Source organism: Ixodes scapularis, unplaced genomic scaffold, assembly GCF_016920785.2.
Source record: "Ixodes scapularis isolate PalLabHiFi unplaced genomic scaffold, ASM1692078v2 PGA_scaffold8__174_contigs__length_109621045, whole genome shotgun sequence".
In the NCBI taxonomy this organism is placed as follows: Eukaryota; Metazoa; Arthropoda; class Arachnida; order Ixodida; family Ixodidae; genus Ixodes; species Ixodes scapularis.
In genome coordinates this window covers 20,882,137-20,910,130 of record NW_024609883.1, presented here as the reverse complement: position 1 = coordinate 20,910,130, position 27,994 = coordinate 20,882,137, and the positions used below count along the sequence as shown (strand labels likewise).

The following is a 27,994-nucleotide window of genomic DNA, read 5'->3' as shown; positions in this document are numbered from 1 at the left end:
ATGTTTTTTATTCTCATTCCTGCCTCGGTCCTCAAGCCAGATTCATATGCGCTAACCAGTTTCACTGGTCTCAGTAACTCTTCTCAAAATCTTGTACCCAGGAATGCGGACGCCATATCTGCATGCGTAAATGATCTAAAGATCGACGGCTGCCATGAAGAAGAAAGACGCCAGCTCCAACTCCTTAAAGACGGGCTTCGTTCAACAAGAGACTCTTTATGTCACGAAAATCTCTTCCAGAGTAAGCATGTGCTCTACTTATTCATTCTTAAACTAATGTTTGGTAAGGACAAGTATATAAATTATTTACCATAGTGGCGGCGTATACCGGAAGTGGCCAACAAGCCACACCGTAGTTTTTTCGGTATTTTTTTTGCGCACAATTTATTTAACACAAGTTCTCTTTACAAATTTCTTGTACTAAAGATTATGTCCCAGCCAGAGTAAAATTGTAAACACCGATTTGGTTTTACCTTATATACAGGGCGTCCCAAACTTTTTTTTTTTTAAGATTTGTTTTTAGTGACAAAAAAATCAAACAAAAAAACTACGCATCGCTGGTTCCTCATTCTCTGCCCAAATCTAGCGCTAGAGGTTCGAACCAGAGGCCGACGTTTCCGCAATAACCATTGCCTAATTCAAAAGTTATTTGTGATTTTCTGAAATTTTCAATGATAAAATGGAGGTCGACCGAGCTCTTGAATACATTGAGCTTTTTGGTGCCCATTAACGAAAACGGGCGAAAAATGGGCCTCATTTTTCTATAATATATTTAGAAAATCACTTATAACTTCTGAAGATGATAACGGTTAATTCTGAAACATTTCGCATCTGTTTCGGACCACTATCGCTACATTTGGCCGGAAGATGGGCCTCCCGTGATGAGCAGTTGAAGTTTGCGGTAAATAAAACCTTGTAAGTTGTTTTGGGGGACACCCTGTTCATGGCAGACATCACTTCTCTCAGAAAAAAGCGGCAAGATGTTTTAAAAACAATAGAGCGTTTCCACATGAACGCAATCAGCCATTTTGTTGTTATAGCCGCGAACAGCAGTATGGTGCCTGGAACGTGTCTCTGACTAATGTGTTGACCCCATCAAAAAAATTTAAAAAAAAATTGTTTTTCAGTTTACGTTTGATGAGTCATAGAAGTGTCACTCTGCTACCGACCGCGATCCTGGCGGTATAACGGCAGCGGTGGTGTACGTGGCCGGCACCTGATTAGCTGCAGTTCGCTCTCCGGCTCAACAATACACGGAAGCTTCGGCGGCCAGGAGTTGGGACGCCGCGACCGCAGCGACACTCGAGTTGGCTCGTACTTGTCGCCGGAAATGTTACGACCAAGACGCCATTATCGCGACATTCGGCAGCATGACGCTGCGGTTTGTGCGGCGTCGTTTGTTGCCAGTCTGGGAAACTTTCTATGCACGGGCAGAATAAGACGCTAAACTCTAAACACAAAATTCTGACACGCATTCCCGACAACGTACTGGGAAAACGAAGTACAAAAGCGCGTGGTTCCTGAACAAAAGACAAAAAACAAAAAATATTCAGCCTTTCCATTCAGGTGATGAAAGGATCAGCGAAGCTGTACAATGGAAAGTAATGGCCGGCCGCAAGTCGGCAAGGCAGAGTGGAAAAGCTGCCGCTATCTTTGAGCGACGACGGCAACCAGATACGTGGCTTGCCGCCGTCGCTCATAGATGGCGGTATGTGTCCAGATTTCGGTGTCTTCAGTTCTTTGCGGGGACGCGATCCTGATGAAACTACCCCTTAACAGCTCCGCTGTAAAAATCTCCTATTTTTGCGAGGATATTTTTGTGACACAAGTCTAGAAAAACGGACATTGGGAAATCGAGAGTTGTACTTTTCTCGGAAAGCACACATTATATGAAGCATAAATCAACACTGCGTGACTTTACTTCAAATGCAGTATGATGCCCCCCCCCCCCAAATAATATATATATATATATATATATATATTGTTAGGAAGATGAAGACGAGGAACGGTTGGGTACGAGGGAACGTGCGACCAGCTCGAGAGGCCGCGCTGTGTGCTTACGAACGGTTCGCAATATCTGTCGCTCCCTCGCTCTCTCTTAATTTATCCCAATTTCTCACCCTTGCAATATACATATATGTAATGACATCTCGGGGCTAAGTAGGCTGTAGGCGTAATTTTTATAAAAGTTGAAGCCACCGAGGGTCAAATAAACTTGGAAGGTTTAATTCAACATGTATAAGTTATACAGAAACCGTGACGTTTTCGAAGTCCCGCTTCTTCCACAAGCGGGACTTCAAAAGTGAGACCTTGCGACGCGTGAAAAAGCATGGGGTTAGTGGCGTCGACTGCCGGCAACGGGCCCGCGTTTTCCGGTGAAAGTAAAAAAAAAAAAAATCACTCATAACTTTTGAATAAGGAAATGGTTACTTCTGAAAACTATGGTATCTGGTCTGGACCACTAGCGCTACTCTTGCGGGGAGATTGAGCGTTCGACGATTTGTAGTTTATTTCTAAGGCGAAGAAAACGCTGTAGAGGTTTTTCGGACACACCCTGTACAAGTAATAAAAGCCTTAAATTATTCCTATAGCTAAAAAGTATTGGGTGCTTGCCAGCACCGGAAACGTCGCATCTTGGAGGCAAATATGCACAAAGAGTGTCACGTTTCGACGGTCTTTGCAAACGTCTTTGGAACCACGTACTATGGCTTGTCGTTTACCTCACTGGAGTGCAATGCAGCAACATATGTGCTTAATGAATGCGATCTTTTCAGGCATGGACGAATGGAACCGCTGTCTCAACAAGACGATGCTTGATGCGTGCATTCGTGAATACAATTATGAACGTAAAACACTTGAAGAAACTGGCCGTCTTACCCGAGATGAAAGAGAATGCAGGTAATGTCAGCACGAATTCATCTGCGATCATTATTGTAAAAATAGAGAACCTCAGATTCAGCCAGTGGCAGCGCATGAAACGAAGGGAGGGCTTTTGATTTTCACGCGTAATGAGTTGTAACTCGCTCTTCGGCGTTCTTATGAAATATTTGAATCTGAAACTGGTTAAATAAGTATTTATCCATTACAATTAATTGCACGTACTCCAGGTAAAAAAGTATTCCAGTAGATTGCTTGATTTTGAGCGAGGGATCGTAATTGACCTATTCTTCATAAGGTAAAGGTTTCTTCTCTGATTACTGTTGAAGCTTAATGTCGTTATGACTCGCAACATCTAGACCTAAGTTCAAGGTGTGTGGCCACCGCTTCGAATATTATTTTACATTTTTTATGTTAAAATTGTTACAGCATGTGGGCGATCTGAAGGATATTTTCATGGGACATTTAAGCGGGCTAAACAATTCATATTATATATATATATATATATATACTTCATCTGGGCTCTTCGCGCGCAATCAGATCTCTGGATTTGAGCAGGCTAATGGAGGATGAGTGAGTAGTTATGCAGCTGTATGAGCAGGCTGTGCAACGAACTAGTATCGTTGCGTTATTTTAGGTGGGAATCCTATTACAGCAAAAAAACAAAATTCTTGTCGTCATTGATGGTCGCGTTTTAATAGACCCCTTTTCAAAAGTCCATCGAACAACATTGGCAGCCGCCATTGCTTAGAAACGAAGAGCGTGATCGGACCCGAGTCCTTGCCGAACGGTGACCTCACACCAGACTTGTACCGTACGCATTACGAGTAATCAAATTACTCGTAATTGATCACTTTTTGGAGTAATTTTGTAATCAGTTGATTACTTTTATCAGGCAGTAATCACAAGAGTAATTTGATTATTTTTGAACTAACAAAATTACTTGTAACCGTTACAATTTGTCCACGGGACCTCCCCCCCCCCCCCCTCGGCACACGCCTTTTTTTTAATGAAATGACAAAAATAAAATTTGTTTTTTTTTCGAACGGAAAAAATAAAAATTTTTGCGAAGCTGTAGGAAACGAGGTCAATCTCTTTTTATGCACAGTTTCTGTGGAATGTTCGTTTTCTTTTTTTTTTTTTTCGAGCAGGGACTGAGAGTGTGAAGCCCCAGGAAAGCAACAGTGCGTGACAAGGGCCATTCCGGGCGAAGTTTGAGGAAGCAGAATGTAGATCTGTGAGTCCTTCGTTCAAACTAGCCCCCTCACGCACACACACACATAAATAAAAAAAAAAAATCCTGCTCAGGGTACCTACTTGCAGCCCGTAGGAGAACCAGAACCAAAGAATGCCTAAAGCGGATGCAAAATATAACAGAGGCAGTTGAAATATTTCCCCATTTCCCCTTCGTGGTCTTTATAACAAGCAATTTTTCGAGTTGAGAGGTGGTCGGGGCGATCTCTTCCGCTAATAGATACTGCACATGATCCGTTTCAAATCCTGGAGCTGCTGCTCTTTTGTATAACATGCGAGCTCATCCGCATGTGAATAATAAAATGAGCGACGCAAACTTTGAGCGACAACCCTTGCTCAAGCTTAACAAGATTTAGAACCCCCTCCACTCCCCCCCCCACACACACACACACAAACACACACTGGCGAACGCCGAAATCATTAAGCGTCTTCAAACGAATTCTATGCTTGTGTCCGCATTGTGAAGGTGCAACGACCACAAAGAGGGAGCCAGTTTTTCTTCTTCAATACTTGTGCAAATGTGAAATATAGGTTGCAAGTAGTTCATTGTTATGAGCGCTAAAGGTGTGTCTTTAAACAATAAAGTAATCGGAAAAGTAGCGATTACTTCTTTAAGTAATGTCCAATTACTTTTGCCGTCGAGTAATCAAGTAATCTAATCGAATAATTTTTAACCAAGAGTAATAGTAATTGTAATCGATTACTTGTTTTTAGTAACGTGTACAAGACTGCCTCACACTCGTGTCTAATCCATGCTCAGGGTATGTGAGCAAGCAATGGCGGTCAGCCGTCGACTTTTTAAAAGGGTCGCTTGAAGCATCATAACGTCAACGTATTCGAGTTTTTTTATTGAGCCCAGTTTATTGCAAAGCTTAAAGTTTAAAGAAGATGCAGAGAATGTTTAAGTGAAAAAGGTTGATATATAATAAAGTTACGAGAGTCCCCCGTAACGAGGAACACCTGAAAAGCAAGTTTTGATAAAAACAAAAATAAAATTCTTCAATCACCGTAATGGCCTTTGCTTTGACAAATTATATAGAACCTATGAACGGAAGTAGGTAGAGACGTCATCTTTGCTTTTGTCAGATATGGAGAATATGCGTGTTATTTAAAGTCCGGCGAAGGCTGTCCATCCCACGAAGGCGGTGAAGGACGTTTAAAACACCAATCTTGACCTGAACAACTGCCCACGTTTTGACGGTGAGTACAAATGCGTGAAATCATTGCGTAATAATAACAAAACAAAGAATATTAGCAAAAAAAAAAGAGATCCCTTACTTTTGTCCTTTGAGGAGAGTTGACAAAGAACAAGCCTGCGGCGACAGCTTCACGAGGATAGCGTCGCAAAATGAGACTCAAACAACGAGTATAAAATGCAAGCTTGTAATTGCACAGACATGAAGGACAAGATGTTCCATCCTCCGCTATAAAATATGAATATGGAATAAAATGACGACTTTGAGAAATGAAGCAGTGTGAAATGCATTGCCTGTACTTCTCAAACGAGCGGGAGAGCTTAGTCTAATAAAACAATAACGTAATAAAATTTATTATTTATTTTATATAATCTATAATCTAGACTAATGTCTTATATATTATCTCCTTTTGCAGATCTTGTTTAAGTTCTAATTAAAATACTCTAAAAACTATCCGAACCCGCTTATTTCCCATTATATTTATGGAAATATTAGTTCATGAGCACATAAAACTACCAAAGAAACAAAAAAAATGAATTAATAAATAAATTAATAAATGAATGAATGCATCAGTAAGGTATATTTTGACTCTCACATTACTTGATCTGGACATGGCAGGACACGTAGCAATTTTAGAGGATATTCATAAAGAAACAAATATGCCTGCCTCTTAATAAGCCGACATATTTAAAAAAATAGGAAAATAATTAACATTTTAATAAAGCACTCCGTCTCTCTCCTTCAAGGAGTGTGCTGCTCAATAGCGGACACGAATCGCGGCTAAGGGATGTGATGTGAGCTACTATAGCTATTATTCCTTATAAAAAATGTTTTTTTTTTCTATGAGAATAAGTAGAGTAATAGCACGCTGATCTGAGCTCTCTCATGATTTGGGACAACACTTCTGAAATACCATTTATTTCTAACTCTAGTCCCTGACAACGTAAGAATTGCAGGGTGTGGCGATTCCCCGTTACTTCCTGATCACTTATCAGCTAATTCGATTGCGGTATTAGCTTACAAGAACGTCGAAGAACCAATGACGAAGCAAGAGGCGAGGACATGTTGAGCCATACTCTGCGTTTATTTAGTTGACAGTGACCATAGGCTTAAGATTATTCGTCGTGTCAATACGCATGTTTAAAGTAGTATTCCACCTGCTTCAAGTTCAGAAAAACTAGAGAGGGGAAAATTTACTTTTTCAAAGGTTTCACAATTAGTTGATTCCACTTCTTTTTTTAAAGGTTCTTCTGGGAAACAACGCTGCGATGCCGAACGATTTTTGGGATGTTTCGCGAGAGCCGTGGAAAACGTCATATTTCCAGACACTCATGACGACAAATCGCTCTCTAAAGACTGCAAGTGAGTGCGGTTTCTTAAATTTTATCGTCAAGATGCAAGCTTCGTCTCGGTGAGAGACAGGGCGGAAAAGGGGGCAGAAGATAACCTGCTCTCAGAAACGCCATCAAGCAATATTATACGCCCGCCTATCTGCTCAGAATCGTGCAACTGATCGGAAATACTAAAATTTAAGAAATATATATTTTAATGGCATACCTGGAATTGAGGGTCTAGTCAATTGATAAGATAATCAAACACTTTAAGAAGTCGTTACACCTATGCATTCCTTATGACTCCTTGTTATCAATAGATTCTCATTCTTCAAAATAAAGAGCGGAAACCCATTCGCAAAAATCAACGCCAATAAGTTGGGAAATGTGCAGCGAAAACCAATATTTTTTATTCACTGCAAATATGACACGCTGACTCTGCCCTCCGCCATTGCCTCTTGTATGCTTATAATTCCTGCTCAGACAATCGTTACCAGATATCACCGCAAGGATTCGCCGCTTTTCCACTCAAGATAGAACACATGAACGACGTAAATGAAGTATAAGCCTCTTCCATGCATTCTTGGTGCTATTTGGAGCATTTGGCGTTGTAGGTGTGGGCCGCACTTAGGCAGTTCGTTCTTTTCTTTCTTTTTTTACAGCGATTTTTGCCGCGGTTTGGGCAGACTCGCAAAGGAACGTACCGGGGCTGTCATTTCCCGATGCTGCAGCAACACCCGGGATCATGAAGAGTGACGAAGTTCATTTTAAGGAAATATTACGTCCCAAATTCTACCACGTGCAACTTAAGAGTTTCCATTAGACACATATTTCGCGACAAATATTTAAAAAGTCTAGTCTAGACAAGCATTTTGAGCTTCTGTTTAGGTGAAGCCTCAGCGTCCCGCTGAGACTTTACTCAAAGCCCAGCTCAATTTCGGGCCTCCCTGTCGTCAAAGCTGAATCAGCCCATGTACCCTCCCACGGCCCCTTTCGGTACTGCTTGACTGGCTGTCCTGCCCAGCTCTCTTTCGGTTTCGCACACCTCGAGGTAGAGACAGGTGCCTGACAAAAGGCACAGTCCGCCATATAGGGAGCGTGATGCCCGGCACGGCTAACTCCGTCCACACTGGACTTTGTGGCGTTTGTAACCTCATATAGACCCTGGATGTTGCAATTCCTCTTCACCTTCTGATCTTAGCTTGGTACGTTGCTTCAGCAATAAAAACACTTTCAGTCTGTTTCAACATGGGAAAAGTTTACCAGCTCGTCCGTCTGGCCTCTACTTCGTGTGGGGTCATACCTATACTGGCTCGTACATATATTCTTTTTTCAAAACTACATATGTCGCTGCTCAGCCGCTAGGAAATATGCGCTCCGAAAGTCTTGGAATGACGCACGTGACAGTGAGTGAAAGAAGGCGGGAAAATAATTTTATTCAAAATTATTTTTAGAAAAACTGAAACGTTGATATCACAAAGTATATTAGCTTTTCAGGCCGCCTAAACACCCGTTCGTCTTGCGCGCGTTCATTACTTGGGTATCCAGTTCATATATTGGTTTTCTCTCTATTCGTTGTTGAATGTAACAAATTGCATGGAACCCTAACAGTTTCACACTTTTTTGACTACTCCATGGGCAGAATCACTGGTTTCTTTTTTAATTAAACTGTGTCTAATATTGTTGTATCTGTAAACTTGTGTTTGTCTTCTCAAGGAATTGTAAATAGGGCGTAAAATTGTTTAACGTTTTGAATCATGCTGATATTTTTTTTTGCAATATTTCACTGATGTGACGGCGTGAAAATATGTAAATAAACTGATATTCTCAGAGACGGAGTGAACAGATGTTGATATGACATGAGCAAGTGTTTCAATCAATGACTGGAAGACACAACTGCTAAACAAATTTCTGCTGGGCACATCTCGGAGTTTACAGGCATATAAAACCTCCATAGGCAACGACAAACACACTCTGAAGCAAAAAGAAACATAGCACGGCTCATTGCCCCCCATTTATAGAACTGCGAGTGTAGGTACTTTTCCAAGTGACATTGTGTGTTTTTTTTATGATATGCCTCCCTAATATTTCGTGTTCAAGACCCCGCATTATCTATGTTAACGTACCACAGCTTAACTTCTTAAAACTTAAATTAAATTTTGGTTTGAAACAAATGATAACTTTGTAATCACGCTCGTGAGAACATAAAGAAGCAAGTTGCGCTTGCTCTCAAATATTGTGACTAATTTGACCTTCGCTTTCAAGGTTTTGGAGTCTGTTGATTCTTGCACTAAATACATGGAGACAGGAGGATGCTCGGACGAATCCAAGCAAAGGCTCCAATATCTGAAAAGTGACTTTGCTTCCCTTCGTACACACTTAAAATTTTTACACCCTTATTCGTGTAAATGGCTCGTCCTCTGGCTAACGCCTTTATTCGTGTAAGGGTGTTAGCCGCCGGAGGTGGTGAAAATCGTGTTAACTGCTAACACCCTAAAAACAATATGGCGGCCAGTATGCGACAGGCGATACGAGCCTGGCGAGCCGTACGCGGCTTCTCGCCGGAGCAAGAGCATACGGCTCGCACGCTCGTTTGGTGTCATCTGTAGGCGCAAAAAACTTTCTAAACATCTCTATGTCCAAGCGCCAACACCGCAAATAATACGAGTAAGGCCGAAACCGCTGGAGACTGAACAGCCGAGACTGTCGCCGAAGTCTCGCTCGGCCTGCTCAATGCCGGTCGCATTTTCATCGCATCAAAAGCGCTTATAAAGAAGGGATAGCTTTACAAAACACTGACAGGCTGGCTTTGTTGAACAAAACGCCCACTTGCCGTGGACAAGTTGACAACGAATCGCTCCGACACCCTCTGTCGACAGCGGCTAGGAGGTATCGCACTCGCGCTCCGTGCGGCTCTCGATTAACTATTGCCTGTGTTCACTCTGTTACGTGCGTTATCCACTCATGAACGTTTGTGCGTGAACAGCGGCATTCAGCACCTAGAACACGCGCTGGGGAAGCCGCCTAACCTCCTTTTGTTGCAATCAGGCAGCATCACACGGCGACACAGCTGCCAGCGGAACCGAACAACTCGGAGCGATCAACACGACGGATGGACTAATGGCATCCAGCCCTCTAATAGTTATAGATCACCAACCGCCACACTTTTCAAATTGGGCGGCGACAACCCCCATCTAGCGACGAAAACAAAAAGTGATAAACATTTGAAAAAAGAAAACATCAGTTTTTTTGCTGCCCACCGCGCGGTCACATTCACTCACGACATCGACATACACACAACACTGTACATACACACGCGCACACAAGCACTGATCAATATCCCAACACACAACAAATAGTACATACAACCTACTTATACAAACCGACAACTGCCCCGAGCGGTATATATGCCGTCCTATTTCGCGCATCGGTTAGCCCAGTGACCACGCTAGTCTTAATCAAGATATGAAAAGATTACGCCAATTTTATTTTTCAATAATATTTTTTCTGCATTTGTCTTAGGTAGGTACACATATCCCTTAATAACTTCTTATAGCATAATGTATTATAATGATACGCGCCTAACTTCTAGTAACTCAACGTGAGTGACGAGAAAAAAAAAACGTGTGAATTCTGTCTGGCAACCACACTCGCGGCGTGGTTGCTATGGCGACGCTGTTGGTACGCGCGCCGGCAGTCGTCCAGCTGGTTGGGCCGTTCGGCTGGTTCGGCTACGGCCGAGTGCGCGAGTCCACGGTGAACGCCCCGAACGCAATCGAGAAAACAAAGCGTCGACTACTGAAGCTGTACGTAATCGAGTTTCCGCCCGTTCGCTGCCGAATTCTTCGTAGTCTTCTTCCGCCCGTTCGAAAGGGAACAGCCTACCAGTACGATTACCGCCGTGGCTTCAGTGGCTTCATCTTCGGAGGGAACTGTCAACGGAATTAGTTCCAAAACGCGGGTGCATCAGGCAGCGCAACGTGGCGCGGTCCACGCACAAAGTCGGTAAGTAAACAAAACACTCAATGCCGTTCCATTCTTCTTTTTTTATTTACGGGGGCGCGCGGTGTTTCTGGGTGGCTCAAGGTATGGAAAAGCAACCGGAAAAATCGGCGCCTGACCGACCATGGGGTGAAAATTTCAAGGCGTATCGTACGCAAACGACAGCGTTTGCCAGCGGAAGACTCGGTCGTCCGTGGCGAACGCATTTTTAGTATTTTTAAGGATGTTCTAGCTGCAAAAGAAAGGAGCGCCTTAAAATTTCACAAGGTAAAATACACTGCTGAGGAAACGACGCCCCTTTGCGTGCAGGCGCCGATTTTTCCGGCAGAGTTTAGCGCGCTGTGAAATGCAGTGTGCATTTAGGGAGAGTTTTGGCAGAATATAATGTTGCTCATTGGAAATAAAAAAAAAAGAAATGCAGGCATCATATGTTTACACACTCTTAGTCATTTTTGGAATCTTAAGTACCCTTTTTGTGGCAGGTATTGGACGCCAGCACATTTTACGTAGGAACGAAGAGTGGAATCCGGCCAATTCCCTTCCACATTAACATCAAATGAGTGCTGTGCAAGCAAAGAAGAAAGTGAAGGTGAAACAGTTCCTGCTGTGGTAAGTGCCAGAAACAAGAAAAGTGCCCCGAAGTGGAAAATATACTCCCTTGAAAAGGATCCAAAAGAAATAGAGGTTATCAGGTATACTGCCGAGCGTCACAGACCTGGACACTCCATTTCAGTTTTTTAAATGCCCATGCCCTGATGAGCTGTTTACAGCGATATTTGAGGGGACCATCCTGTATTGAACTCAATGCCACCATGAACACCATTTTCGGGTTCTGGTCACACCTCCACGCAGGATGTCCTGCTTCAGATCAAGGATATCCTTGACAGAATCTCCTGTACGACAACGCGGGCGGTCCTGGCCCTGGATGTAAAGGGCGCCTTTGACAACGTCAGTCACACGCTGGTGTTCGAGAACTTGGCCTCAACTGGGTGCGGGCCCCGGATGTATGATTATGTGCGGGACTTCCTGAGCAACTGGATGGCCACCATCGGAATCGAGTCCATCCGCACAAGCACCATCCTGATACCGAGCAAGGGCAACCGGCAAGGCTCGGTCCTGTCACCCACCTTGTTACCTGGCGATGTGCAAGCCGCCTCCTCTACTGGAACGGATTCCCCGGATGAAGCATACACTCTATGCCACTCTATGTGGACGACCTGACGATTTGGGCTACGTCGGGATCGAACAGCGGGAGGCAAGACTTCCTCGAAGAAGTCATTGAGACGGTGCAGAACTACCTCGAGGCCGGCAACCTCCAGCGCGCCCCCGATAAGTCTCAGCTGTTGCTCCTCCGCGCGGGCAAGCCAATTCCCGAAGAAGAAGAAGGCGGACATCCGCCTCACGTTAAAGGATGGTACCCCCGTGCCGGTGGTGAAGCGGGTTCGGATACTGGGGCATTCACCTCCAGCGGGACGGCGGAGCCAAGTACACGGTCGACCGACTCGTCAAGACAACCACGCAAGTCATGCGCATGGTGAGGAGGATAACGAGTCACAGACACGGGCCTTAGGAGTCGGACCTGATCCGGCTGACCCAACCACTCGTCGTGAGCCACATCGCCTGCGCAAATCCGTATCTCAACCTGGCCTGCTGTCGAGAGGTAAGGGCAAGATGGACGTGATTATTCGCAAACGGTACTAGCTGGCACTGGGGGTGCCGCCGTACGCGTCGAACGCCAAGCTCCGGCTGCTAAGTGTAAACAACACCTTCCAGGAACTCATCAACATGCACCTAGCCAGTCAGTGGAAGCACCTGGCCCTCACACTGAGTGGGCGGCATGCCCCGAGCTCGCTCGGCATCCCTATCTTCGCATCGCAATGCGAGGCTATCCAGCTGCTGCTGGCCCTTTGGGACAAGATCCAGGTGGCACCAATCCCGTGAAAGCTGAACCCATCTTTGCATCCAGGTCGCTGGATGGCTCCCGGTCCCTTGATTCCGCTTGGTCCCGTCGTGTAGCATAGGGCCCCTGGTAGCAATCGGTTGCTAGCCCAGCATTTAAGCATACTCCAGCCCTTTTGTATGTAAAGCAAAACCATTACTGCAACTGAATACTTCTTACCTGACAATAATCGTAGTTTGCACTGCTCAATGCCCTTCTGTTTTATCTAAAATACCGGAACTAAGTACTCCGAGTACTGGTCGGAGCACTGCGGTGCAGGTGAAGTTTCTACTTCACCTGTTGCCCTTCTGTTTTATCTAAAGTACCGCAACTAAGTACTCCGAGTACCGGTCGGAGCTCTGCGGTGACAGGTGAAGTTTCTGCTTATAAAAAAGTGTCTGCCCAAAAGCTTGCTTCGGTACCACGAGCTGCAACAGGAAGCCTGATGCAGAGGCTTTAAGAGCAAGCTCCATGCTTTGAATGTTGCTAAGCATGCGCGCTTGTGCAGTGCAACTGTCGTTCAGGACAACGTGCTCATTCTTGGCATTTCAGTTTCACTTGCACTTAAAGAGATGTTGAACCGAAATCTGGATTCCATAAAACACGGCGGCAAAAGCGTGTAGCAAGATGCTACAAACACCAAAACATCACTCATACAGCGATATTTCGAATGGATGACCTTACTTTTAAAAATAGGAGGCGCATTTGACAGATTTGTTTGTCTTGTTTCTCCGAGCAGGAAAGGGAACGACCTCGCGTCTTCTCCGCCTTGCCGCCTTGAGGGGGCGAAGCAGAGAGGAGAAAACGAGATATCTTGACGTCACGCACCTCATCGGCCTCGTTCAATCTCAACCTCTTTCTCCAAAAATACGGCCGTCCATTCGAGATATCGCCTTGTGACTACGAGTAGTGTTTTAGGGATTGTAGCGTCCCGCCTACGGCTTCTGCATCGTTTTCTGAAATCCAAATTTCGGTTCACCAGCCCTTTAAAGGGAAACGGAGTGTGGCAGCGATTGGATGATTTCTTGTGTCAGCCGGAGTTGCCTACCATTACCACTGTAGGGCAGCAAAGGCTACAGGCATGCAAGAGCGACTTTGAGAAGCGCTTTCGCAGAACAAGAGCTTGCGATAGAGCGTGTACAAGCTCGCACTTGTCGCCTTCGACCGCGCTGTCACCCTGGCAAGCCTTCGGCAACACCTTCAGAATGCCCGCATTCTTCAAGAAAGCCACAATGTTATGAATATACCACAACAATGCCTGGCTTTTATTTTTTTCTAAAAAAGAGCATTTATGAAACTTTGAAAATGCAGCAGTGCACGCTCATTACCTTCGGTACTGCTTAGTACGTGCTCACTCACGCTCACCTTATCCAGGCTGAAAAGCTTGTGCTCGGACGGGACGTATTGAACACTGGTGGTGTCTTTTGACTGAAGTAATATACAAAGTATGAACAGGAGTGATAAAGAAACACAACATTTAATGCCGGTCATCTCCACTTATAAAAAGTATCTCAACGTGAGATTAATTTGACATTTCGTAGCAAGGGTGATGAATTCCAGACAGGGTGACACAAACCGTTTTGATAGAAACGTAAAAACAAAATGTAACTACTCCATACAGGTGCCTAATAGTTTGATGACTAGGAAAAAACACGGAGGACTAGAGAAATGTGATGAATATAAATGAATAAAGCTGGTCATGAATTGAAGCATACTTAGGTATGTGAGACACACAACTTCCAGCTGCCATCTCAAGAAAAACAAACAAAGCCTTTAATGATTTCGAAAATCGGAACAATCCTGGCAGGAGTTTCACAGACTTTGGCGATTGCACTATGTGATCAGCAATCAGGCTACAGGTGTTTTCTTGATTGTATTAATCACCTTGATTGCAACTGGCCGTAGCTGTGAGTAGATTAGAATAAGACAAAGCCTCTCAAGAAGGCAGCTCGTATTGTACGTCTTCTGGCCATGGGTGAAGCCGAAAAGCCAGTCGGCCGCCATGACCACAGTAAAGCCTTCGAAAAGCCAAATGGTTCCCTCCTGCATATTAAAGCAGAATTGATTCAGTCAGAGAATAATAAAGGCCGCACTGATGAGGATGATTTTAAGCATGAAATGCTTTTAGCTCCCGGCCACCAAACTGATGACATATCTTTTCGGGAACTAATGCCAAAAATCACTTCAAAACATCCCAGGTTTCGAAGTTGACTTTTGCGTTGGTTTTCTTATTTAAAACCGGCTTTGAAACCTACTGGGTCTCGAAGTCAGTTTTGGATCAGAAACGTGTACACTAGCAGGGTTCAAAATTTGCTGTCAAAATTTTGTTTCCTTGAGACAAGGAAAACAAAAAGGAACATACACACCACCGTCTCAAAACCAGCACAGCATACAGCTGTCATTTATTTCCAGAAGTCATCTTCCTTGTCATCCCACACGCCACACATGCTATGGAACCTATTCCTATACACACTATGAAACCTATTAATTCCGAACTACAGCTTTAAAAAAATTATCCAACATTCAAATTACTTTTTTGTATGACATCTCACTACCGAATTCTAAACCAAGAGCGCATCATTCGTTTAAACCGTTTGAAGCAATCGCCTGACGAGGAGCCCGTTGTCGTCACGCTTTGACGGCGCACTTTAGTTCACCTTTCTGCCGCCGTCTTGGGGGGGGGGGTCTCAGGCATTGTCCCCGCGCAAATATTACCACAACTGTTTAATTGATTGGTGCGGCACACAAACTCCTGTTCGGGCTGGAACTTGGTCAACAGTGTCTGAGATGAGCCCGACGCCCATTTCAGACATCAAATAAAATTTCGAAATTGCTTTTATAATCTCTTTAAGAGTTTGAATGCAGGCGTCTGGAATTCGCAAAATTTAGTGGCCGCGATTATGTCCTCTGTGACCGATTTGCAAAAATAAATGGTTTTACAGTACTGATCCAGATTGTGATATATTGGGAATTAACCAGTGCTGTTAATAACATGCTCTGTATTGTCCGCTCTGCTGGTGTTTTTTCTGCCGTCATTGCATCCACGCAGTTTGAAAGTGCACTGCTTTATGCGACAGGTGGCACGCACACACCGTGGCACTCCACTTCATAGCGTGGCATGTGGTGGCAGCAAAAGGCTCTGCCAAAAACATGCTAAGCACAGCATTTGTGGCGGCAGAAAAGATACAAGGCTATTATCTTGTTCCCGAGAGTATAGTATGTTGCAGGTTAAGACGGTACGGTGAGGGGAAGAAGCTCCGTCTACACTCTTTCCACTTTAGCAGAAAGGATCGCTATAGAGAAAAGAAGGAAACTGCCAATCGTGGCAGGCAAACCCTTTTTGGACTGGCAGAAGTGATGGGAGACGCCAGGCAGTATAAAAAAAGGGGAAGGGGGTGGACTGCAAACGTGTTTACCAGTAATAAAAAGGGGGAAGAGTGAAAGGAGGTATTCTTCTGTAGATTCCTCTTTCTCCCGGAGCTGTGAATGTGCCATGGCCGGACTGGGCTCAACTCAATGCCCCAAATCGTATTTAAAAAAAAAAAATTATTGCCGGCAGAGTTTTGCGGACTCCTAAAATGCCTTTACGCAGAGGTTCCACAAACCCTCTTTCCAGAACCGTTGGCCTAGATTGCGGGCATGGGCATCTGCAGTACGTTTTGCAGGAAAAGGAGGGGGAGGGGGGCAAACCTTGTTTTCTTTCAAAGTTATAGGTTTGAATGCTACACCCCTTCAGAATAATCCCCCGCCCCTTTTCCGCCACTTTGCTGACGCCCATGATTGTGGGCACCTCATCACTTACAAAATGTTTCCTAGGACCCATGTGTAGAAAGTAGGAGCCACCATTCAAGCCCCTGTCATGACTACAGTGCAGACATATCACAATAGCGGGGAAGAACAATAAATAATAATGGAGAGTCTGACCGGAAACAATATTGGTACAGTTTCAGACTCGCCACTCAGCTTGCCAGCTGAGCCAGGCTAGAAAAACGAAATTGGCAAAGTGAATGAGTTGCGAGTATAAAGATGCAACAAGAAAACCCTAATGGAGTTCTTAGAAAATGTTGGGGCCTTCTTGTCAATGGAAAAGGCACTCAGTAATTAAATCCAATACTCTTTCGGATAGTGAGATTGGTATCGTGGTAAGGTGGGTGCTTGTCCCAAGCTCTTGTTTTAGCACCAGTGGGTGTCAAGTTACACACAGCCAGAAAACAAATCAGCATAGCCAAACGAAGCACAGGACAATTGCATCCGTAAAATAGCCGATGTTCCATATTTCAATTAGTTTTTGACCTCACTCTGCGCAGCACACAATTCATAGCAGACGATTGTCCCTTTTTGGCTCTGTTCGCAGAGCCAAAAAGGGACAATCGACGAACAGACTTGCCAGTCTGTTCGTCGTTTTGTTTCTGTCAGAGAATGATACCTACCTAGTAGCAAACAAACTCATTATTATTCCCTCATGTTAGCAGACGATGCGTCTGGTAGCGGTATTTTATAGCGAGTTCGTTTCACACGCACTGGCACCGTTCGAGTTCTCTCCCAGAATGCATCGCACTCGCAGAGTGTTGCACTGAGAACTGGACTCAAACGAATTCACCAAATGCACCAAGTGCGGAAGACTGATACTGCCGCCATCTATGTTGTAGAAAGAATACCGAGCTCAAACCGAAACTGGCGCCTTGCTGTTCGGAGTGATGGGTGGGAATGCGAGAGTACAGTCGCTATTAACGTTTATCTACAAACGTTGGTCGCTGCAGCCTGTAGTTTATAGTTGCGATGACTTCAAGCAACTCGGCTGTCATAGGGATAGTTACAGACGGCGTAAATTTCCGCAACCAGCTGTCTACAAAGCAGCTGGTTGCGATCTTTCAATTCTCATAACCGTTTACACTGAAAAAAATGGATGATGCTGTCCGAGCAGAAGCTTGATCCATTTCAGCATGGCATTATGCGTGGACCACTGAAAGGGTACGCCTTAAAACTAGTCTGCTGGAATACCCAGCAAAACTTTTCGATTTCGATCGTCATTACAGGTGGATCAGATATTAGCTTTGGTGAGGGCGTCGAGAACGAGAGCTTTCTCGAACAAAATATGACGGGGCAAGTTAGCTGAAGTAGGTAAATGTTAAACATGATGATGTTGCCCAAGCCTCGGGTAAGATCACTAAATTTAGCTTTCTCTGATGCTTATTGGGCAGTCAAAGTTCCTGCTGGGGCAGTTTTGTCGACAAATGTTCAATTTTTCACCCGCACAAGTTGGTGATAAATATCTCGGGGGCCCCTGATGCATTTGTTCTGAGCATTTCTTTACACACTGGTATATTTCAGCGTTTTTACGGCAACAGAGCGACTTAAAACCTCCAAATAAAGCAGGGTATGTCAACTGCTTCCTTCATGAAATAGGAGACGCTCACAGTTCAAGCTCGCGTTTGATTCCGTTGCCCGCGGGACGCAATTTCTATCAGGAAATCTACTTTTTTTCCTTTCAGTTCTGCGACACATCGTAGCAGACAAACTTTCGTCATCTGCTCCAGCACCTTGCCGGCCTAGCCGGAGCGAGGCACGACGGGATTGCATTTTGGCGCAATCTCGATTTTCTCGGTGCAGCGAGTGCATGCACGCGTGGGGTGTCAGCAATGAAACGAACTCGGAGAGTGCAACCACTTGTGGAGTGCCGGCTGAAACGAACCCGCTCCACGCTGCGGGTGCCGTGAAACGAACTCGCTAATACTTCTTCAGTGCAAGCCGGTTGAGACCTCAATGACCAAAATCGGGCTCTCGGTGAGATGGAATGGCAAACTGAGAATGATTTCATGACCAGGGGCCAAACAAATAACAGGTGCCTTGTATGGTGAGAGTATTAGCACCGAGAAGTTTGGGAGGCGACCTTTTACAGCGAGCCGGGGGGATGTCCTGCTGAGGACAAAATTTACCCCCTCACTCGCCCTACAAAGGCCGAGACGGTGTTAGCTGTCGGCATATTACTTTAGTTGTTTTTTTTTCTTGTTTTTTTGTGCGCATTTTACGTAGGAAATGCGAATTATTATATGCGGCCTTATTGAGGTATGGTCTGTAGCTGCAGACGAAACTTCAACCAACATTCCGAGCATGGTTTCCAGGGCAGACAGTGCATGAATCACAGATGGTATATGAAAAGGAAGAAATGCCACCACACTTGCAGGAGCATTGCAGTATATTTACATCTCGCACAATCAACGCTGCTGATGATTTGAATAAATTAAGAGGTTTTTTTCAACTTTGTTTCTAAACAAAAACGTCTCAGCGAAAAAGCTGCACTCTGCTCGAGCAACATGATAAATATATTCTGGGCCATGGGGAGAAAATTACAAGTGAGACCGCCCAAAGGCCTTTGACTTAGATGCCATTTGTATGCCCGCAAAGCGGGGTCTGATGTTCTCCTAAAGCGCGAGACAAATGGACGGCAGAATCGTCCGATCCGACAGTCCGAACGCCGCTCCGAATTGAGACACACGCACACGCTTCCGACCTTGCAAGCGACACAACAATCCGTTCGGCTCCGCCCAGGAGATCCAACTTCCAAGCACTCCAGCGGAGGTCCGCGTTCATAGATTACGGGTCCCAGATTGATGGTTTAGCTCGCACGAGCGAAGCTAGGAGCTCGTTCTTGTTAGCGCGTGCATTCTTTGCCGGGGCCATCTTTCTCGAATGGATCAGCGGGATCTACGCGCCCGGCTTCCCGTCGCCCGTCCCGTTTTCTTATTCGTCCCGACAGACCAAGTATGTCATCATGACGTTCGCGCTAGCTGTGCTGTCATTGGCTGGACGCATCCGACAATCCGTCCGCCGTGCGAAACTATCTGGCGCGTTTGACGCATGTCGGATCGCCGATCTGACGCCTGAAGCGACCAAATTTTTCGGATCAGGCAGTCGTACTGTCGGATCGGACGTCGGATCGGATGGATTTTTCGCGCATGTGTCTCGTGCTTAACTCATGAATCTGCAAAGAACAGAATTTCAGTGTCTGAAACACTTAAGGCCTGTTCCCACATGCAGCGGAGCGCCACAAGCATAGCGCTTATCTCGCGCTAAGCGCGTGCTGATGGGAGCGTTCACCAGCTTTGTGTCGCACCGTCAAAACTGTTGCTCATGGCAGACGATAAGTAGCTGACGGCACGTGAGGAGCGCTACATCAGCGCTTCGCTGCATGTGAGAACCGGCCTTTACACCGCCGCTTCCACAACCCCTTGCACAACCGCCTTATATCGTGTGGAGGGGGCGGGGGGGGGGGGGGGGGGGGGGGGAGTTCATCGACGGAGTTGCCTCCACCGATAGCTTTCCATACTTATTACCCAATTATAAGGGTAAACGTGACAAACACGGTTGGAAAAGCTATGAAAATTCTGTCGGCATAAGTCTCACCCAGCGCCTTGTACACTGGGTAAACGAAGCCCCGCTTCTCAACGTGCTTACAGCTCACAACGGCCGATGTTGACGGTGCCTTTCCCATCCTTAGTCTGACTGTCCATGCTCTTTTTAATCTCGAAGTTTTCGGGTGGTAGAATATGATACCAGCTTCTTCTTTTCAATTGCATTGCAGCGCTGAACAGTAGGTCAGCATGATCACAAACCTTCGATCGTGAGGAAACGGGCGCAGGGAAGCCAGCTAGATGCCAGCTAGATGCCAGAACGCGAAGCGGAGACCGTCACCAGACGTCACGGTACACCTCACCCAATCAAGACGTGGCGACCGCAGCGACACTTGTGTTTGCTCTGAAGACTAATAGTACGCCGTGCAAGCAATACCATTGATCTCCACGACAATTTGCTGGATCGCGTGTCTCCGCTTGGTCGTTGCAGCTCAGGTGCGGCCACCGGATGGCCACGTTGGGACAAAGATTATCAGTCAACCTTTTGGAGCGTCGTGGAGGCTGCGCGGCAGTAAGCTGAAGACATGTTTTCTGCTCGTTCGTTGTCATTTACCGCAGAAGTTTGTTAAAACCCCGAACGGTGAGAATTGCGTCTGGGAACACGTGGAAATTTTTACGAAAGCTCAGCATCGCAAGAGAAAGGGGCAACTCGTCTAACGCAAATCTTACCGTTCTGGCGGCATGATCAAAGCTTCCTTGGCATGCCAAAGTGCTGCATCTTTGTCTTCGCACGCTTGAATACCGATTAAGAATTAACGCCGTGTGGATTTGTTTCGTGAGTGCAAAGAGCATGAAGATGCATGTGCCTCTGGAGCAGCATTTTACTTTACTCTTACGACTGTATTTGTAACTTGCGGCACTTGCAGTCCAGAAGCGGGCATGATCCAGTGGTGAAAAAGGAGGGGTAGGAGGCTATGACGACGGCGACAGATTGCACACAACTATATGGACGGGCTTCATACTTTTGCCTTCGAAAACCTACCTTCTTCCACAGCATTGCTCTATTTGTGCTGTCATGTGATCCATTTGAGTAGATTTGGAACATAGCCATGGTTAATCCATAATAGCAACCACCGATTTCGTTTCCTATTGATAGCAACTCGCTGGAACAGCTGGGTGATAGAGAAGACGCCTATGTACGACATACCTTCAAAGCTCTGCCATGGCATTGATTCTTGATAAGTATCCAAGCGTGAAAAGGCACAGAGACGCAGCAGTTTCGCAGGCCAAGGAAGCTTTGATCACGCCGCAAGACCGGCGAGACTCGAGGTTCGACAAGTTGTGCCTTTTTCCTGCGGTGCCGCGCTGTTGCAAAATATTTTATGCGTTTTCAAAGGAAATTCTTATTGTTTACACATTGCGAGCGTTTGGCGCTCCTTTCACTAAACAAAGGGGAGCGCCGCCGGAGACAGACACTCGAGCGTGCTCTTCGTGCTCCGAGCATTTCTTGGAGCACAAGTGACTTCTTTGCGCTCCGTGATGTCACGTACACAAACAAGATGGCTGTGCCATTGTTGAGATTGTTGAAACAAAAGGCATAGCCGGACAGCTGCTCCTTTTCAGTCCATTAGTGGTTAATCCAGCAGGTAAAAACAATTTGATTTGAAAGCCAAGACAGCAATTAGCATTCCGGAAAAGGTTTGTTCATGTGCCTTGCCTGAGAACAAAGTGATCTATCGAACGAGCGTGCCGATAGCTCGGCGACAGAAAAGTTGCCAAGAAGACAGTGGGACGGCTGCCCTTTTTAAACTGCTTAGTCCAGCTGCAGCGAATAAAGATACTTAGATTGGAAAGCCGAAGCATCAGTTAGCATTGCGGGAAAGGTTTGTTCGTGCATCTCGCCTGAAAACAGCTTGCACGGTCAAATATAAACAGCTTGCACGGTCAATAAATAGATCAGCCAAGGTGCCTTTCCCCGCACGTGCTCGAAGCGAGTCTCCAAACCTCTCAGAAATACTTAAACGTTCGTAGAAACTTCATAACGTCGCCGTCTCTTTTACTTTGTACCCTGCCGCTCTACACTGGCTTTAATTAATTTACCACCGAAATAATTTTGGCTTCTCCCACCCGTATCCACGGGATACCAGGTTCGTCATAACCGTGCGGTGGGAAGGAGCTTGTGCGGCTAGTCAATAGATTTGGTGTGTACGCCATGCGCCGTTTAGTTGCTGTGCCTGGAGTATGAAACTCGGAGCGTCAGAGTAGGAGTAAAGGAGTGTGGACTTAAAGGGGAGCTGCAATCATACTTAAGCGTCTACCTCTTTTGCGGTTTCCACGTCTCTTTGGGTTCGGGTAAGCCAGCGGGCACGGAGAGAATAACTAAATATCAGTGAGTCATATTTTAACCGGACGACGCGGAAACCTCCTCCACCTACGAGGGCGACCCGCGTTGCCGAAAGCGCGGAATATGTGACGTCTTTGGTCCTGGGCTTACTACTGGTCCAAGCCGCTAAAAGCATTTTTTTTTTAGTCGATACAAAATATAAGTGTCGCGAACCGTTTCAATTATGTATGAAAGTAGTTTTTGTTCAGTATTTTAGATCAGAAAAGAAACAAATGCAGTTTATAAAGTAGGGAAACAAGAAAAGACCCGTCGACAAACCCGCCACCAAGCGGTGAAAAAAAGGGCGCATACTAGAAAGGCGTAGTGGGATGAGGCTCCGACGAACAATGGGCTTAGAAAGGTCCCGGATGTACGCGGTGGCGCTGCGGTCGTATACCGGCTCGAAATTCCGACCGGTTCCGAGCGTTCCCAAGGCTTTCGGCGCGGGCTTGGCTGGCGATTTGACCCTTTGGCGGTATGGCAGCGCGAAGTGGCTCCCGTTCTGAACTGATCTTTACCCCGTGTTTGCTGTCGTTTGTGGCCAATGAAGTGTTATGCCGAATTAGTCTTTAATCGCGCGGCAAATGCAATGCGAGCTCCCCTGGCCGCCCGCTTCATACAGCCTAGTCAACACATGCTTTAGTGGCACCCTCTCGAGCCGTTGACACCGAGTGCGGCAGCCGTGAGCGCTCGATGAGCTCACTACTTCACGGCCACTCAAACCAGGACCTACGACGTCATGAAGGATGTTATTTTTTGCTTGTTTCTGTAAGTCTAATTTGCCTATAACTTTTAAAATAAAGCGAAATTTGAGAAAAGAAAAGTTTCTTTAAATTACTACGTTCAGTGCGCTCAGGTTCGGTCTAAATTAAAAACCAGTCAAAAAGTTATTGCAGGGCCACTTTAACGCTCCCAATGACGACAAACGAGCAAAAAACATGTCTTCAGCACGCTGCCGGCCAGCCTCTGCAACGCTCCAAAAGGTTAATTTTCCGTGTCCCAAGATGGTCGTCCGGCAGCCGCAATCACGGAACGGGGAAGCGCAATTTAGCAATTGTCGTAGAGATCAATAAAAAAATATGGAACGCATACCCTCCAAGCATCCATCAGGTAGGGATAAGCATTCTGTGCAGTCTATATGCCCATCAATGTCAACACATGTAGCCATTGCAGGCAGTCGCATCCTTTCGAAGATCAATCTGGCCTTCGTCAGGCACCAGCTTTCGCTCTCAGCACACAGCCACTGTTGGTGGGCTACGAGGCTGCTCGCATCTTCACCCTCCACAGGCGGGGCAGCCCCGGTCTGTAAATGTAGAATATGAATATGGCAGGTATTATTTGATAACACTTTATGTTTTGGCCGTGTAAAGAAAATCTGCATTCCATTTTCTAACATATCTGTTATGAAATAACAAGGTCAGGTGGAACGGCTCAAGTTCGCTGACTGAAAGCCAGAGGGCTAAGCCTGAACCGATATCCTAGCAGCCTTCGATATTGGTGTGGGGGGAGAGAAGGCTGAACCTCTAAAGATGTCTTCAAATGATTCTCTAATTTCTTAACTCCAAAGTTTCAGGCTGCTGCACTTCAATGTTCTGAACTTTTTCCAACATATATTTGCGCTGTCGCTAACCATGTTCCATTTGCCAATTTTTTACACGCCCCTTCTCCGCCAATCAGACCAGCACGAGATTCCGCCGTGAACAGACTTGGCATCATCGTGTGTCATATATCCCCGATGATTGCCCATTAAAGCCAAGGTTCAAGCACAAGCTCATAGCATCGCTAGATGGTCACACTGCACGAACCCTCGTGCAGCCTGAGTATCTACTAGTACTGTTAAAAGCGAGCGAGTTGAAAATGAATACCTAAAATCGAAAGAATAAAGCGCGAGGGACAAGCACAGGACAACCACGTAAAGCCTGGTTCAAACAGTTGCGTTTGACCGCGTTGCGGCTGCAAGAAACCAGGACATCCCTGCTGCTTATATCGCGTGCCAAGATGATTCTTTGAATTGGAATCCACGCTTCACACGAAGCACAGATGTGCCGGTGACTCGTTTTCGGTTCTAAACGCAACGCAGACAAACACACTCAAACGCAAGTGTCGGAACCGACCTTTACGGTACAGGCTCACAGTAAAGCTGTGAGCCCGAACCGTCTCGCACGTCTAGCCTTCGCTTTAGTACATCTCAGGATAAGAAGGAATGTATCATAATAGAACCGATGTGGTCTCACCATTCTGAGCAGAAGTGCGTCAGTAACCGATGCTATTTTCGTGGTCGCTTGCACGTAAAGGGGTATTCACACGAGGGAGAAATCCCGGGGATTTCTCCCCGGCACGCGCATCCCACGACGAAAACGTCAGGCTTTGCGATGTGCAAAAGCCTCGCGTTTTCATCTCGTGATGCGCGGGTGCCGGGGAGAAATCGCCGGGATTTCTCCCTCGTGTGAATACCCCTTAAACAACCAAGGAGCTTGTACACAACGCCGGCATTCATCTGGCTTGAAAACAACTTGAGCGTTGGCTTGGCTTGGATGTCAGCTGCCCATTGTGCTTACTTGAACTTCACGAAATCCTCTAAATTGAGCAGGCTGCTTCTTGACTTCTGCTGTCGGCGCGTATGTCTGTAATTCGGCGGTTTCCGAGTTCGACGATTCCGAAATCATGGGTGTACCACCGCAACACCCTCTTAACACGATTTCGGTAGCCGTAGGGTGTAAAAAGGATGTACGAAGGGTGTAGGCCTTTCCGTACACCCTTGAATATTCAAAAATCATGTAAAAATGGTGTAGGAAGGGTGTGAGCTCGGAAAAACACCCTTTTAACACGAACATGGGTGTTGAAATTTTTAGTGTGTACCCACATCTGCGACCCAAACCTCCATACAAGTGAGTTCATCTTACTCGATGTGTATAAGGGTCCGTACGTTTCGTTTTGAGATCAGCCCGTGGTTAACACTCGTGCTAAATTGTTAGAATCAAAACTTTGTGATTATTGAAAGGTATTTATTCAAAGTCTGAAATCCGCGTGAAATGTGAACTTTTTCCGCTTTCTTGATTGGCTCCATCAGGCTGTAGCGTCGAATGCGGTCGGACTTAGAGCGAAACGAATTGTAGAATAATCAATACCTGTGGAAAGCCTGCTCTAATTCCATGCAACGTACCCGCACCCGGATGGCGCCGACTTTGCAATTGGGCCAGAGCCTGAAGCCGAGCGTCCTTCGACGCGTTGATTGGAGACGAGTCCCAGCCGAACGCTGACGCGGCTCTCGTGTCCAATCAGGGACTTCGCTCGATCTCACTGCGATGACGTCAAAATCCTATTGCGCAGGTTTTGATCCATCTAAGTGTTGATGGCTTGGCCCGAAAAATTGCTGTGGTCTCCGCTCGGTTCTCGGCCGCCGCGAAAAGAACCTCCCATGAGATCATCCACACTTATAGAAACGGACAGCTTAAGACATTCAAGCGTGGCTTCTTGTGTTAACGCTTTACGCTGCGAGATCCTTCTTTAGGCATTCGTATATGCTAATGGTGGTGCGTGATTGGCTGAGGGGCGCTAATAAGGTGGCCCGAAACCTCCGCGTTTATTCGGCCTTCAGCGACTTTAGTGTGTTCGGTACACATTACTTGCATCGGTGGCATATCGGGGGATCATTGTGGAGGCCTTGCTGCTGACCACGTACATTGCAGCATACAGTTTGCAACTCCGAATTCGTTAATCTCAGAAAGAACAAGGTGAAACTAAGGCAGGTGAGCTGAGCACTGTATGCGTTACACGACGCAGCGCGAACACGGCTTCGACGCTTTCAGTAATTTACCGAGACAGCGTACCGACGTGCGCGAATCTTTTATCACTTAGGTTGGAGCTCCATATAAGCAGTCTAAACAAGATGACCAGTTTTGACAAAAGCGATTCAATTGTTGCCAAGAAAAAATTGAAAGTCGGCAATCGCATGCTCGTGCTCCCACGCTGTGTACGCATAAAACTCTAACTCATAAGTTAAAGCGCCCTACGAGTGAATTACAAAAAAAAAAAAATTAAAGAAGTCATGCTACACGCGGAGCTTATTCGCGCTAAAATGTTTAGTAGAAAAGAAAAAAAAAGATGTGTGTAATTAGCTTTAACAACCCTCGCATTTCTAGGTGCGCTTGAGTTGAATCAGTGCCTGGACGAAGATGCCAAGCAATCCTGCTTGAAGCTTGTGTCATACGACCGCTGCAGGTAACGACAACTAAAAGAGAAGGGGTCATTTAAGGTGGCTGCTGTACGGTGGGCGGTTTTAGTACGCTAAACTAAGTTTAGTTTTAATGACTAAAAACTACGTAAGCATGGGATAGAGAAAACCAATTTGGTAATGCGCTGGACCGGTTGGTGTTAATTTAACAAATACATAAATGATAACTATTTTTATTCTGTCAAACGCTATCTCACGCTGTAAAGAATGCTTAGGAGCAAGCTTTTTTTTCATTTTATTTTTTGGAAGGTAAATCGTCTCTTCAGAGAGGATAAAATTATTCAACAGAAGGGTGCATCAGTGGCACTCTTTTGTTAAAAAACGCTTACCATTATTAGGTGAATATGAGATAAAAAAAAGTTAGTAAAACTTTTAGACAGATATTTTTATACCAGTAGAGGTTTGCTTTGAGATGACGTGACTCTGGACTTTGACAGGATATCTTTTAAATATATATTGTGAAGTAATTATTGCCTGCACTAAATAATACTAATTACCTTTGACCTTTATCTCTAAAGTCCTACAATACATGGAATGCTTTATATAAGGAGGGATTTTTCGAATTCGCAAAGATACTAAGAAGACGTCTCGGAAAGTGAAAAAGTATTGTTTCTTAATTTCTTAACCGAATTTAGCGTAAAAGTTGATGTAACGTACGTGACTTCATGTCACGTAATGTCAGATGGTGTGACATAAATTTCCCCTCCAGGTTTAACGGATAAATTGTCATCACTGACCTTGAGTCTCGTGATCTCATGTCACGCAAAGTTACAGCGTCATGTTGTGATGCCTAGCGACATCAACTGTTTCGTGACGTCACTTTTCCCGGTAAATATCGAGGGAAAATGCGTAAACAAGTGAACGAAAGGACGGATGGACAAATTTTTAGGAGAGGAGATTCCGTTAAAAAGTCATACATGCTTTAATACAAAATAGTTATGAAAGAATCAAAATACAAAATAAATAAATGTTTACTTGAGGATCATATCCTTAGCCGTTTTAATATGGACGGATAGAACTTTATGTTGTAAGCTTTAACTTAGTTCACACTAATACGAAATGCTGTTTGAGGCAACGTTAACTGAGAGCATCAGATCTCGGATGAAACATTCACGATGTTAAAAGTGGTTATATTCATAAATACGTGGAAGCTTTACCTCGGTAATTTTTCGATCCCATATTCCTTTGATTTCTCGCAGCCATGACCCCTACAATTGCTTCCTGAATGCGACAGCAAAGTGTACTCGAGACAGCCCTGCAATGAAAGCCGTGCACGACTCGTCCAACACTCATCTTGACTTGAATAATTGCAGCAGAATCGACTGCAACGACGGGAACAGCGGCATCACCACGAGCCCGAAGATTTTGCTGACATTGGCTGCCTTATGCATTTCACTCTTTCCTTTAAGAAAATAAATGCTATAGA

The 27,994-nt window shown here is 45.4% G+C and overlaps 1 pseudogene; it reads left to right on the top strand.

Annotated features, from left to right (window-relative positions):
- On the top strand, nt 1-27,984 carry LOC115311950 (annotated as a pseudogene).
- The last annotated feature ends 10 nt before the right edge of the window (nt 27,985-27,994 follow it).